The sequence below is a fragment of the Haplochromis burtoni genome, unplaced genomic scaffold, assembly GCF_018398535.1.
Source record: "Haplochromis burtoni strain Fernald_Lab_line unplaced genomic scaffold, NCSU_Asbu1 Contig_64, whole genome shotgun sequence".
Lineage (NCBI taxonomy): Eukaryota > Metazoa > Chordata > Actinopteri > Cichliformes > Cichlidae > Haplochromis > Haplochromis burtoni.
In genome coordinates this window covers 1,077,556-1,087,916 of record NW_024582425.1, presented here as the reverse complement: position 1 = coordinate 1,087,916, position 10,361 = coordinate 1,077,556, and the positions used below count along the sequence as shown (strand labels likewise).

General features: G+C 40.9%; 1 long non-coding RNA gene across 1 annotated transcript in view; it reads left to right on the top strand.

Annotated features, from left to right (window-relative positions):
* Positions 1-7,694: 7,694 nt before the first annotated feature.
* LOC102300493 overlaps positions 7,695-10,361 on the top strand; it is a 6,360-nt gene continuing 3,693 nt past the window's right edge. Inside the window, exons 1-2 of the long non-coding RNA XR_006054461.1 lie at positions 7,695-7,992; positions 8,324-8,437. This is a non-coding gene — a long non-coding RNA (uncharacterized LOC102300493). The remainder of the gene's footprint in view (positions 7,993-8,323; positions 8,438-10,361) is intronic.

Sequence of the window (10,361 nt, the reverse complement as noted above, 5' to 3'; positions counted from 1 at the left end):
GAATGAAAAACAGTGGTTTGTTTAGCACAGCTTTTATTAAAACGGTCTCTTCTTTTCAACCAATTCAGGATGAAAACATTTGCATTTTAAAGCTGTTGAGACAACCTTCAGTAAGATACCAAGCGAGCTACTCCAGAGGTTAGTTATAACAGCAATCATAATCACAGTGAATTTATGACTTGAAAGTGTGGCTGGACGGCTGTCACCATCAGTGGAGGGCCCGCTGCACCTCACAACCCAAGAAGCAAGTACGCAGGGAGAGTACACTCCCTCGTGAGATCTATTGGTCGGTTCTCTCATTAATGATGGAGAAGTTTCATGAGAAAGAACATAAATTCACCCTCCACAGGGAGCATTTCTGCACTGCACTGCCTGCATTATTTATTTATTTTTAAGAAGGAAAGAAATGTCTTTGCCTTTTCTAACTGGACATACTCCAAACATGTGCACAATCACAAGAAAAACTCTCCAGGAGCAGGACTGTGAATAAGTGCAACATACAGAGGGAGAGAAGTGATATTTGCAGGCGTTCAGAGGAATAAAAGGAGGAGATTGTCAGGCAGACAAAGAAAGAAAAAAGGAGACAAGAATAGATTTATCTGTGTATGATATTCAGCCAATATTAAGGTATAAATTTGAGGGATATCAAATGTGTTTATGTACACATTTATTTGAAAACTATACTGTACCTTTATTTGTAGTAGTATCTTCAATTGTTGTGATTAAGAGTAGTTAGAGTAGTTCAGGATTCTATTGGCTCGACTAAGCACGACTCATCTGCATCTACTTGAGGCAATAAATGTGTCACCCTGATTAACAGAAGTGTATGCATTTTTCTGGTTGTTGATTAAAAAAGTATTTATTTCTAATAGTTTTTAAAACCTCAAAAAATTGCACAGTGCTCAGGATTTTCCTTCAGAGTAAGGTCGAATACGCTTGGGTTTTTTTCAAGTTACTGAGCCTTAATAACGTCATAGATACAGAAAACAGCTACATGAAAATTTCAGGGCTAACAAAAAAAAAACAAACCCCAAATCAAATCAATCTAAAGCCAAAATCATGTGAATTTGTGCATTGATGTGATGGTATAGATCATAGCTTTAACAGCAAAACTGCAACAATTTCCTGTTAATGATCTATAGCAACAGAAACAAAGACTCATACCAAGCATTGTTTTTTTTTTAAATCCACTGCTTTGTAACAGAGCTTCAATGTGTTTTTGAAAATGTAATGTTTTAACTCCTGTCCTGTTCTTACGAGGGATCAAAAATCCTGAAAAACTAAGGCAAATTAAAAGGGGATCATTTTGACCAACTCAATGAATTTCAAAGGCTAGTCACTCAGAAAATCTTCAAAGCATGAAGGTAGAATACCGCATGCCTTCATTAAATATATTTTGCATGTTAAAATTAGCACATTTTGAGGGCATCACGTTGGGAACTTTTTTGATTTAAATCATTTTAAACAAAATAAACCAAACAAAAAAAGAACCACACATTCAAACGACCTCAACCGCAAGAACGCTTTTTTAAATCATTAGTATCCTGTGAGATATGAATAAAAAATTCATCTTTGTTTCTAAAGATGTGGAGTCACTCTTTGCGCCTTGAGTGATTTTCCAAAATAGGAACAAACAGAAATGGACTGCTGCAGCAGAAGCTCTGTGCAACCAGCAGATATCCACAAGCAGACGGCTTTCAGTCTTAAGTGGAAGGGCAGCAGCCTCTCTCCCATTTAGGATAGTGGGCTATTTAGCCTGACAGCCATTAAATATGAATTAAAAACCACACAGGCCTCTTTGCCTTCGAAAATGTCATTACATATCTTTATGGCAGCCGATTGTTGAATAAGCAGTTTGCAGGGCTCCCCTGGGGGCAAGGCTGGGGATGGGAGTGGAGCGAAGTGAAGTGGATGGATGGAGGGGAGAGGGTGGAAGAAACTGGGGTGGTCAGATGTGGAGTGGAGAGATAGCAGGGTGGGATGGGGGGCAGATGGGTGGAGGACTGAGGAGGAATGAGAGGATGAGTTGAGGGATGGCAGCACCAAAGCAGAAAGCAGGAAGGGGTGGTGGTGGTGTGTGTGTGTGTGTGTGTGTGTGTGTGTGTGTGTGTGTGGGGGGGGGTCGGATGGATGCATGTGGAGGATGGAGAGAGTAGTGGAGGAATAACGAACAGGCAGGTCTGCTATAACGGATGAGGCCTAATAGCAGCTGAAATGGAATCTACATTACAGGTCCTAACTGAGTGCGGTACTTCAGGGGCCGGGCCTCGAAAGGAGCAAATAATAGCGCTGGCTTGAAGTGGTGCTTCAGTTTCTCTCCAGTAGATGAGGGAGATGTGTGGGGGGAAATGAGATTGAGGGGGGAAGGGGAGTACGTCAGAGAGACACTGGCCTTCTTAGTATTTTCAGGGTTTTTAAAAATATCACAAAAGGTCAGCATGTGCCTGGCAACTCATTTTTATGGCATGGCCAGGAAGCCCAAAGCTCCAGGCTGTAATTATCCAAGCTGCACCTCCAAATTGTGATGCTATTGTTCACAAAATAAAGACATTACCATCAGTCTTGTTGTGTTCTTGAATAAATCCTTTGTTGCCTTAATACAGCTAATTTCACTTAAATATATTTTTAAATATGTGCCCAGACAATGTGCATTTAATGCTGTTATTTTCACTGATGCACTTCTGTTTAACCTACAGGATAATGCTTCAACAAGATCACAGAATGAGAGGGGAAAAATGTACCATAATGTATCTTTATACGTCGCATTATCATTAAATTCAAGCCAGTCAAATGCGTCCTGCCAAACTGCACTTGTCTGATTTGGCTGTGACAAAATAACAGTACAAAGTACAGTACAGTGGCAATTTTATATTCCTCAGAAGACTAATGCTGTTTTAGAGACCTCGCTGTAATTTGACTTCATTTTGCTGCTGAGCTCAGGTTTTCACATGTAATTTAATGAGGAAAATCACACATTTCTGCTCTGTAATCACACGTGAAGAGAAGAAAAAATTCTGAATTCTCCCCAAAAAGAAACAGATTTTTACATTCACCCCATGTGTGTTTTTTTAAATTATATAGAGTATGTGTCACATGCAGAACATGCAGTGACTCACAACTAAAATCAGCCTCAGTTTTATTCTTACAGTTTGTTCAGTGAGTGGAGAACAACAAGATGTGTTGTTTTGTTGCTTAATGTGTTTAAACAGGACATTAAAAGGAACCTTTTAAGCTCATTTCCAGCTTTGTATTTTCAATTGTTCCTCAAGTTTGCACGATTCAAAGCTGAAAATAATCTCTACTGGTGCAGACCCCCAATTTATCCACTACCTAAATAATCTAACCAAATAATAATAATTATAGTAATAATAACCAAAAACAATCTTTTTAGCTCCCATCCACATTCTCTTAACACACCTTTCTTCTGATTGGCAGCTCCTCGTAACTGGAAGATTTGAAGTGAGGGTGGGTGGGGCCCCTGTGCTCACAGCTACAGCTGCATGTTAGAGTATTATTATGGATATCCTGTCTCAATTATTAATAATACAGAACATAGACCACCATTTTAACTGGAAATAATGTACACACACAGTCTGGATACTTTATACAGTACACCTTGCTTGTACTGGGTTGGACCCCTTGTGCCTTCGGAGAAGCCTTAATTCTTAATGGCACAGATTCAAGAATGTGCTGGAAACATTTATCAGAGATCAAAGATTTACTGCCGATTTGTCAGCTGCACATCCATGATGTCAATCTCCTGCTCCACAACATCCCGAAGGTGACTGCTGGATGAAGATCTGGTGACTGTGGAGGCCATTTGAGTGCAGTGAACTCATTGTTTTTTGAGAACCAGAATTGAGGTTGGTGACATTGTGGAAGCAGCCATGAGACAGCCACTGAGACTCATCAGAATCGTCACATCTTCTATTGTCCGATTCTGGCAAGCCTGTGTGAAATGTAGCCTCAGCATTTTGTTCTCAGCTGACAGATTTGCACTTGGTGTGGTCTTCTGCTGCTGTAGACCATCTCCTTCACAGTTCAGCTTATTGTGCATTCAAACATCCTCTTCCACATACTTTCATTATTTGCCTTACTTTTCTCTTTCTGTTAGCTCAAATCAGAAATTCTCTTGTCTTCTTGCATGAAGAAGGCATGTTCTACCAGAGAACTGCTGCTCACCACATATTTTCTTTTTTGGACCACTCTCTAAACCCCACAGACAGGTTGTATGGGAAAAACCCCATAAGAGCCGCAGTTTTTGAAATGCTCAGACCAGGACATGTAGCACAGGAAATTATATTTTCTCCCAGGAAAATTTTGACACAACCTTAATAAGAATAAAGGGAAGATAATAGACGGATGGGGTGGCTGTAGGGTGGCTGTAGCTCAGATGGCAGAGCAGGTCAGCCACTAATCAGAAGGTCGGTGGTTCGATCCCAGGCTGCATCCTGGCTGCATGCCAAATATCCTTGGGCAAGATACTAACCCCATGTTTGCCTACTGGTGGTGGTCAGAGGGCCCGGTGGCGCCAGTGTCCGGCAGCCTCGCCTCTGTCAGTGCGCCCCAGGGCAGCTGTGGCTACAATGTAGCTTGCCATCCGTAATGGGTGAATGACTGAATGTAGTGTGAAGCGCTTTGGGGTCCTTGGACTAGAAAAGCGCTATACAAATACAGGCCATTTACCATGGATAAAGTGCAAAGTCTCACTGCTGATCTGTCTTCCTTCTCTCACCCCAACCGGTCGCAGCAGATGGCCCCGCCCCTCCCTGAGCCTGGTTCTGCCGGAGGTTTCTTCCTGTTAAAAGGGAGTTTTTCCTTCCCACTGTCGCCAAAGTGCTTGCTCATAGGGGGTCATATGATTGTTGGGTTTTTCTCTGTATGTATTATTGTAGGGTCTACCTTACAATATAAAGCCCTTGAGCGACTGTTGTTGTGATTTGGCGCTATGTAAAGAGAACTGAATTGAAAGTTTATACTTGGTTTGTCAGAATAATTGTTTAATATTATTGCTTTTTTTTTGCTAAAGGTTACCTTTAATTTGTTGCTAGGTTTTTAACATTTAGCTGCTGTCCACCTAGTGTGAGCTACATTTGGAGAGGTTATTTTCCGTTGTGGAAACAGCCATCAACAGACTTTAAATACTGAAAATTGAAACAGTTTTTCCATCTTGTGTCCATGTTGATTCCACATGAATACAAAAAAGTTGGTGAAACAACTTTGCAATTCATGAATTCTAACAACCCAAGAAGCCACATGAATGCAGGGAAATTACCTCTGACTTTCTAAGATGTTTTTCCAACCTGGAGAGGCCACATTCATTTTCCCAGTGGGAAATCCATTTCTCCAATTACCTGACACCAAAAGCACAAACGTCAGAAGAAATTTTTTTGTGTTGGAACAGAAAATAACCGTATGACTGTTCCCACCACTAACACATGACCCTACGCTGTGTCACTGCATCATTCCATGTTTGGCACTGATCACCACCTGCACTCATGTATATATCATGTATATATCTATCTACTCTAGCACTTTTAATTCTTATTCTCATTTTTATTTTCATGTCTATTTAAGCGTAATTTATAACAGTATGTTTGCACTGAAGCACCGCAGCAATTTCCTAATGTTGTAAACCGCTCAACATTTGGCAATAAAACCCTTTCTGATTCTGATTCTGATAGAACTCATGGGATAAATACAGATAACAGTAAACATAGTTGTATTTATAATAAAATTAGCTTATAAAAGAATAAAACAAATACTAAAAAAGGAAGACTGTATAGACACATACTCGAGTTTCTTTGAATAAGCGGGCCCATCACTTTAGTTGAGCAAAGGTCTGAAGAAGAGCTACATTTGGAGAGTGAAAGTCTTAAAAAACAAAACAAAATATAAAGCAGTTCAGTCACCTTAGTTTTTCAGCTTCTTGAGACTGTCATCACACCCAGACATTCAGCCGAGCACAACTGGAACCCCACCACACACACACACACACACACACACTAGACACACTTAGCTTGACAAATCGACCTCCAAATTCAGAAAAAGCTAATGGCTCAGTCATACGAGAATAAGCAGAAAAATAAAATAAAAACATAAAACATATAATGAAAATATAAGAAAACAAATTAATTTGCAGCTCGTCTTTATAGAAATGTTTTCAGCTGCTTTTTTAATGAGTCAATAAAGTCTGTACAGCATAAAGACACCTTGGTGCCACTGCCTGAAAAGCCCGATCCCCACAGGTTTTAAAGCTAGCACGTGGGGCCAACAGCAGCCTCTGACCTGAAGACCTAAGTGCTCGGGAAGAAGCATGAAGTTTCAACAGTTCAAAGACATACTTCACCGTGTAGAGCTCTAATAGTTAAAGCTAAAATTTTTATATGAAACCTAAAATTTACTGGCAACCAATGAAGAGAAGTCAAAACTTGAGTAATATGGGATCTTCTGTTATTGCTAATAAAATCTTACTGCAGCATTCTGTACAGTCTGAAGGCAATCTAAAGCTGATTTGTCTGTTGCAGCAATCCAAATGAAAAGAGATAAAATCATGAATGATCATCATTTTGTCTGCTAAAAAGTGATTGCTGATGTTTGTATGAACTTTTTTAAAATTCTAATATATTTCTTTATATTAGTAAATAGGCTTTAGTCAACAGGATGTATGAAGGGGTAATACACAGTGGCCTTGAGAGGTCAGTGCAACTTCAGAAAACATCAACCAATTGAAAATTGCTGCAAAACCACACAAAAACAACAGGGGCTGAATAAAACACAGCAGAAGTAGAAAAAAATAATCTGAAAAACACAATTTAAGTATTTTTGGGGGAGACAGTAATGTGAGGAACAGCTGTGAAAATGACAGAAACCAAAACATGTGAAAGACTGTACTGAGAAACAAAGAAGCAGAGAATTATGAGTGTTGTGAGGGAAAAAGACATGAAATATGTGTTTTAATGATAAGTCAAATAATACTGTAGCTACATTAGCTGCTTACTGTTGGCTTCTGCCAATGTCCTGTCATGTTACGGTCTCCCCAAAAAACACTTCCGCTGTGCTTTGTGACTGTTTGTGCCATTTTTTGTATTTATTGTAGATACAAAAAATATATCAGCTCTCCCTTGAAAAAGATATTCGTCTTCTACAGCCGTATTTCATATACCCTGCCTGGGGCGGGGTACCTGACTGGGCGTTTTGGTTGTGTTGCTCGTCTGCTATCTTGGAGACTGTGTTCCAGGGTGGCTTGGGCCTCTTTGTTGTGCGGTGGGGGCTCTGCCGGGTGTTGAGCGGTTCTGAGAGGTGCAAGTCCCCATCGTTGGCTCACCGTGGAGTGGAAAGCATGCAGTGGGGTCGGCTGCCCACTGCCTCTGGCCCCCTGGTACTCCCACCCTTGACTGTGGGAGCTCAGGCATCAGGACGTGTACCCTCAGATTGTGAGCTCTCCTGGGTGAGAGCTCGGTCTGCAGCAGTGGCCCAGCGCGTCTTTTTGCTTCTCCCTCCTCCTTTTCTCTTTTTTGTTCTGTCCCTTTTCTTCTTCTATTCCTCTGCTTTCTTCTTCTTTTAGCCAATCTGGCCTTCACCCCCAGTCCGCTCCAGCATAATATCCCCACAGGCAATAATATGAATAATAAAATAAACTTAATAAATAAAATAGAAACATTAAGAAGAGAGAGTCTACAGAGAGTGTTGGAAAAGCAAATGTGTTTGGCACAACAAAGCATTCAGACCATGATTCTGCCTACAGGACAGGTTTAAAAAATAAAAAATAAAAGACATTTGTAACGTCACCTCCGAAACAGGTTAGTTTGTAGCATAAGTTGCCATGGTGATATACCCGGTAAAAAACTGAATCACCTTCGTCGTACTGAAAACCCGGACTTAACCCTAAAGGTACCCGGATAAGATTAAATCCTGCTTTGTAGTGCAGGCCTCTGGTAGCCTGCTACCACTCAATCAAGAACCGCGACCTTTGAACAGCAGCATCATGTGGTAATAACATCCTAATGTAAAATAATAATATAATATTCCTATCGACTTACAAATATGAGCACACTTCTTGACATTCCCGTTCAAATAAAACTGCCACTAAACAAACCTTCACTGAGGGAAAGGCACAGCTGCTGTCACTTAGCAGGCTTGATAGCTAATTAGCTACTCCGCTGCAGCACAGCTTGAAAACTCACCGGCAAATGTCACTTCAGTCCGTTTAAAAGTTGTTGTGGCTCTTTCAAAAACCAGAAAGTCTAAACAGAAGTTTGGAGTTTCACACTTCAGCCAACTTTGCTAATATATTTTTCGCTCTTGTTTCCTTTTCCTGCAGAGCTTTCAGCCGTCCAGCTGCTATCAGTCAAACACTGACTCATTCGCTAAGAAGTAATGAACAAGGGCGGATGGAGATAAAACCCACCTGTATCCTGGCAAAGACTAAAAGATTGTGCGTGCATGTGTGTTTGTTTGTTTGGGGCGTGGGGACATATTTTGTTGCATATTTGAGATGTGCACATTGATATGGTTTCAGCCTTTAGATAGTATTCTGAAGTTGTCTTGTATGCATTGATTTTATTCCTGTTTCATATTCCATTAGCTTTGGAACTAAAGCCAGGAGTGGCAGGAAAGTATGCGATTGATGCAGGCCATGTATGAGGATAGTGAGACAGTAGTGGTGTGCAGTAGGAGTGACAGATGGGGCTGAGGTTACACCTTGCAATAGTGATTGACAGATGAGGTCAAAAAAGGGAGTCTCTGTGGACTATAATGTTCACAGACAACTTTGTGATCAGTTGTGAGATTAGAGAGCAAAACAAGTTTAAATACCTGGGGTCAAGGTACAGTGCACAAGAGAGGTGAGGAGCATGCAGGTAGGTTGGAGTGGGTGGAGACCAGTGTCAGAATGGTAGCAAGAGTCAAAGGAAAGATTTATGAGCTGGTAATGAGACTTGCTATGATGTGTGGTTTGTGGCACAAAGAAAAAGACAGCTGGAAGTGTTCTGTGGGATGGACAGAATTAGAAATGAGTATACAGGGAGACATGCATACAGAGGGAGAGCTCAGGTTGAACTGTTTGGAGAGAAAGTTCGAGAGGTGAGCCTGAGAAGGTTTGGACATGTGCAGAGGAGGGCTCATGAATATATAAGGATGTCAAAGATGGAGCTGCTAGGCTGGGGGAAAAGCGGAAGACCACAGAGGAAACTGAGGGTGAGATACAAACACAGAATCCACTTTTTTCCCTTAAAAACCATAAATCATAAATTGTGTTTATTTTATTTTTACAATTCTTCTTTATTACAATTAAACGTCTTTTAATGAGCCATGCAATGCATTTATCAGGCAGCGGTGAACACACACTCAACCTCTTTGTAGTGCCTGTCCAAACTGCTCACACAGGACAATGTTATCGTGAATAAATACTCCAGAACAGAAAACGCCATTTCAGCACCTACAACCTTGATCTCTATAAGATCATCACTTTTTTTTTTTTAATCCTCTATTGTTTTCTTTACCTTTTGTTATTCTGGTTATCTTTTGGAAAGTTTCCTGGTTTTAATATTTTGTTCTACCATGAGCCTGGATAAAAGATCCTTTTATATTGCTACTAGCCTGCGATACAGTGATGTTAACCGCTGGATCTACTGAGGAACTTCCCCTGAACTGTGACAAATGATTGAGAGTAATGTCTAAATTCCCTCCTGGGGAAATCCTAATTGTTATCGTATTCTGAATCTGCATAGGTGAAGTGTTAGATATACACTATATAAGGGAGTGAGTAGCTCACAACTGTACTCAAGTACAGTACTTGAGCAAGTTTACGTTCCCTGAAGTGGTGACTATGTTCAGATTATTGATTCATTAGCTGGTTGATTGGGTGGATGTTTGATGAGAGAGGCAGCAGGTAAATGGTGATATGCAAGGACGGAGCGGTGGATAAGGAAAAATAACAGACAGATGGAGGGGCAGACAGCCTGCCAGACTGATTGTTGCTGTATTGACCATGTGATTGGTCAATACATCGCTCTGTCTGAAACATTATCTGCCACTATCGGGTTTTCCCAAGCTGTGTGCAAAAACAGAAAGACCTCTCAACTTGTGTTTTCAGTACGTGCATGTGGCACGGTTCATATATGCACAGATGTGTCCAGGACGTATCCGTGGATTTGATTTCCAAATACCAACAGATTCCTGCCTGATCAACCCGGTCAGGAGCAGGTAACTGCAATATTTCGGTCGAGCGTCTATGCATAGAGGTGCACGGCTTCACTTGCACTCTCCTCCTCCCTGCATCGCTCCGTTTTGTGAGTTCGTGTGTGTGTGTGTGTGTGTGTGTGTGTGTGTGTGTGTGTGTGTGTGTGTGTGTGTGTGTG